General features: G+C 42.6%; 1 protein-coding gene across 4 annotated transcripts in view; it reads right to left on the bottom strand.

Moving 5' to 3' along the window:
- LOC111252881 (uncharacterized) overlaps positions 1-4,805 on the bottom strand; it is a 40,328-nt gene that overhangs the window by 23,755 nt on the left and 11,768 nt on the right. Inside the window, exons 1-2 of one of the 4 annotated variants that reach the window (XM_086993463.1) lie at positions 2,185-2,843; positions 1,077-1,167 (exon numbers count right to left, since the gene is read on the bottom strand). The exons of 1 other annotated variant lie outside the window; for it this stretch is intronic. The gene's annotated coding sequence lies outside the window, so the exon portion shown is untranslated. Of the gene's footprint in view, positions 1-1,076; positions 1,168-2,184; positions 2,844-4,805 lie in introns of those variants that run through there. 2 more of the 4 variants (XM_086993466.1, XM_022811479.2) reach the window with 2 other exon arrangements.

The raw sequence follows: 4,805 nt of genomic DNA, 5'->3' as shown, positions 1-4,805 counted from the left end.
TTGGCCGTTCACATTTACAGGTAATTTTAAAAAATGGTTTCGCTTGCGGAATAGTTGCCAAAATACATTTCGGTCCAACTTTACACAGTATACGTATGACATCGTCCAGATCGTCTAGGCCCTTCGTAAATGAAAGAGCCCCAGCCCAGTGGAAAAAGCTCAGTTTTTTTTAAATTCTTTCGTGTATTCAGGGGTTTGTGTTTAGCTCTTAATATATTTTTAACTAAACTTAGTGGGGTAAAGAACAACGCAAGGGATATTGCTATTTTCGTATAGATTTATCTACGCTGTAGAATAACAAATTAGACAGAAATATTGTTTTAGTTCAATGTATTATAGAACAGAGATGTAGCGGAGTAAATCTATTTGGATTAACCTTATTTATGAATTATCATTGAAAAAACATTGACTGTCGATTCAATAAGACCGAATCGGTTTCGCCGAAAGCAGATGGCAGACTTAGTATGCGGTTTTTAATAGTAAAGTAATATATCCTCTGTTGTTCCTTGAAAATAAGTAAATCAAAGCTATGAAGTCGATAAGTAAACGGAGGTAATTACTGAAAATTATCTCTAGATGCTCCAGGGTCAGCCATGTTCCTGTTAGACTAGGAACGCTCAGAATACGAAATAGGTTACTTAACAAGCTTGCAAATATTAGAAATGAAACACGCAGTAATTGGCCGTATAATGAGCGATCGGCTAATGATGTGAGAATCTAGTTTTCTGTAGCCAAATTCTATTTGTTTCGAACAATCTGCCAGCCACCGTAATAAATCGACATCGCGCTTGTTCTAACGGTACGCATTTTCCTCCCTACGATTGATAATAGGACAATAGTAACAACTGCCCTAATATCCTATTTTTTTTTCTATTTAATTCTCACTTCAGTGCAGAGACAATTCGCAAGGCGCCTAAAGTTTATTAGAATACATCTCATGCACTGACTTCAACAAACATAGAGAATCCATAGTTGTTAAGTCGAACTAGTACGTGGCAGACAAGCAATTTGTACCGGCTTCTACCTCACCTATCCGTTAATTGAAATCGTTGAATTATTAATAGTTTGATACTAACGTTTTTACGCATGGCCAGGAATACACGGATCGTCCGCGATGTGCTCCAAAGTAGCGTAGGGAATGGAACGCCTTGCCATCTAATCAGTCTGCTACGTAACAAATGTACTTCTTGGATTTATGTTCGCTGGCGGCTCGTATCATAAATTAGGATCATAAATTGTTTTCGGTATTTTATATAATGGGTGGCGTCTCCACGTTGCTATACGTATTCATTTTGTTTTTATTCTAACGTTTCCCTCTGGAAAAATCGTTAGTTTATATAACATATAACGGAGACCCATTATGATGTTTTCATTGTCGCTGAAGTAGTTTATCGTTTGTCCTAGTTATCATCGTACGATCAGGTGCCACCTGGAGATAACTGCTTCTATCTATGCATTATCAAAGCACAAGAGTATGCATCTTTAAAAATGGAATTTTTTTCAGGTTGCCCAGGTACTTTCAGTAACTCTTGTATTTTGCATCAGACCATTGGCAACTGGGGTGACAAATGAGGGCAGATCTTGCTAACGAGGTAGAAAGGGGGCGATTCAAATAGAAAGCTCCCTAAATCCATTTTAGATAAAAGGCTGATTTCCTCCTTTCCAACGAAAAAGATGTCCTTTTGGGGGACATAAAAGTTAAAACTATTTCCAAAAATAATTATAACTGAGTATCGTTTTTTTTTCCCTGTAACAGAAGGCTCTTCCCTGTGCGATAAGAAATTCACATCTAATTTTCATTGAATACGATTATTATGTTAAAAAAATAAAAGCACCCTCGATGACCTGACAAGACACACAGGCGCATGAAGATTATTCGATGACGTCTTTACGAAATGTTCGGTTACGTTCCGAGAGAATCAAATCTCTCCATTAAATGTTTATTTGTCGTTAACTGGCTTAGAATCGTAAGATAATTTTGTGACTCTTTCGGAGGTAGCTTCTGATTTGGTATTGTAAATCAAAGCACAGGCGTATATTTAGATGCGTTGCATTTGCCCATCCGGTTACAAAATGTATTTAATGGAGAGAGTGTTCAATAGTGTCGACTATAGCAAATAAAAATGCTAGAGATGTAGTGATGATATTTCATAGTGGAGATGTCTTCTTAAAGGTGAGAATTACCTTGATCTCGACCTAATGCGGATCGTTCACGAAAGCGAATCGTTCAACATGACAGGCAGACCAAAGCTGGTAAGGAATTCATAGGAGACGCTCTCAGCAACCTGTTACCATAATCCAGGGACTGCACAATTTCCTACGTTGACGAGTTTGCACCACCACAACACTTTGAGTATCCTTTTTTCTCTCTTTCTCACTAGTTCGCTGTCGGTACATCCTACGATGCATTCAAATCTTCAATATCTCGTCAAACTCAAGAGCTTTGAAAAAGCGGGCCATTTACTGCTCATTGCAGGAGAGCGATCTCCGGCGCGATCCCTCCGGACTCCCGACCCTCCGGAGATCACGCCTCCACCCAAACCTGTTGACTCGCCATTTTGTAAGGAAACTGGAAGTTTCAAAGCGGTTTTTCACCCTAGCGAACACGTTAAATACGAACGCGACTATCTAAGCACAGGAAAGCCAGCCGAACCGCAGCAGAGCACAGTGCTGATAGCTATGGTATTAGGGGGTGGATCTAAATGTCCCAACGAAGCCCGACGTTGATGAGGTATTGGTGACCGCCCCCTCCGATAAGCTATATCAGCCAGTGGCGCTGCTGCCGATGTTAAAGCAACTTCAGTTGTTGCTGATTTGCTTGGGTGCTGCCATTCTACCGGCCTGACGCCGTATAGATCATGAGCCGGCCAAATAGAAAAGAGTGAGAAAGGTCTACTACGATCGGGCGCGCGATGGCACGGCGAGGGCGCCACGAGAAGCCCAGGCGAAGCAAAGGGGGGTCATCGTGACGCCAGTTCGCGAACCACCACCGCCACCACCGCCCGGTGCATGGTGCGAGCTACCGCAATCGCGGCGTCGAAGCTGTCAGACGACAGCTACAGCTACAGCTGCAGCGACAATTGACGACGGCCATAGCGGCGGACGACGCGCGTAAGAAGCCGTTCCAGTACCAGTAGAGACGGCAGCGTCGAGGACTTTTTCGTCTGAGTGTTACCGCTTGACGCCATGGAGTATCAACGTCGGCGTAGTCCGTTGTGACTGATAGTGTCAAGGAGGCGTCATCATTCGTTTGGTCAGAATGAGTTTGCTGTTAGGTACGAATTGGTGGTAACTGTCTTTCGGTACCCAGATATGGACTAGCTGGAAATGTTGAGGGAAATCTTTTCTCAGCGTCAACGACGCTAGCAGCAACGTCAGGTCTGGTACGATCGGGTCTAGTTAGCGACAACTATGAGAAGTGGGATGCACAAATATACTAGGTTAGGGCGGTGCAGCCGGTTTAGGAATAGGTTCACTATCTTGCTTTCCAGCTAGGTAGACTGTTATCACGATTGTGTCCGTGTTGCCTAGAAAATAGCAAATAGCCATAGCAAACAACGGACACATTTTTACATAAAAGACAAGGATTATTTAAAGATTAAAAAATATATATATATTTAGAAATAAAAAAAAAAACACACGACGTTGGGGCACTGGAACAGTTCGTTGACAAAAATATACTGTAAAATTAAACTTGCCGACTTCGATAAAGACATCGGTCCACCCCACTGAAGAATTGTGTTTCAACGGGCGTTTGAATAGACCTGAAACGTTACCATTCAGCTATTAGCAGAAGCCGTGCTAAAGTGCAAAGATTGCCTATTCACTAGAATGAAAATGATATAGAGTGTGTTAAATATGTTGCCTCAGAGGTTAATACGATTCATATTGCTTAAACTGGGCACCCTTCCGCTTGACATTGGTTTCAATTGGCACACCTACCAGGAGTCCAGTCCCATGTAATGAAACCTTGAACGCAGGTTATTCGTACGCTAAGTTGAACGAAGTTTTCCAGTAAACTTGTTGAACATCAATCAAGCAGAGTACAATATTGCCTCCTAAGATTGATTCCTCAGTAAATGCCAACGCACTCTCTGGAATCGAACGAAGTAAAACTAAAAAACAATCAGATTTCCATCAACTTGTCAATTTTACTGATGCAAAAACCTCCGTCATTTGGCGTCACGTACGGTAGCACGATGTGCGTCTACATGCAATTTCCACGATTTTCTGAGAAACATGTCAAGGAAATCCTGGACTGTCACTACGACTTTTTTTCAGGGAGGGCTTTCTGTCGTTCCATACGAGAAAGCATATGGATGCCGCTATGTGGTACGTTGGCAAAAAACAACGCGGGTCAGCCACGCAATGAATGGGTAATAGATCATCATCGTCTCCTGCAATGGCGATTAACCGAATCGCAGGGTAGACAATTCTCAAAATCGCTAGTTCGTCCTTGCCCGCAACGACGTATATTCATACGTACAGCCGACTGCACAACAACCAGCAAAATGGCTTCCCCGAAAACAGCGCCAGCCTATCATATTTGACTATGCGTTGGGCGGAACGCACGTCTGAGTCGAGAATACCCCATGTATTCGCAATTGGATTATCCCGAGAACGACGACGACGACTCTTTCGAGACTCTACCAACCAAAGCAATTCTTTCCGATGCAATTGGTAAATTTCCATTCAGACTAAAGGCGACTAAAGAGGTTCTTCAAAGTTTTACTGCTGCCGCCAATCAGGCTGCTGATGAGAGATGACGCCAGCGGCTATCGCAAGCCATGGATAAAATGCACTGG

Source organism: Varroa destructor, unplaced genomic scaffold (assembly GCF_002443255.2).
Source record: "Varroa destructor unplaced genomic scaffold, Vdes_3.0 BEIS01000006.1, whole genome shotgun sequence".
Taxonomy (NCBI): domain Eukaryota; kingdom Metazoa; phylum Arthropoda; class Arachnida; order Mesostigmata; family Varroidae; genus Varroa; species Varroa destructor.
Note: the sequence above shows the minus strand (reverse complement) of the source record. Positions and strands in the feature narration are given on the sequence as shown.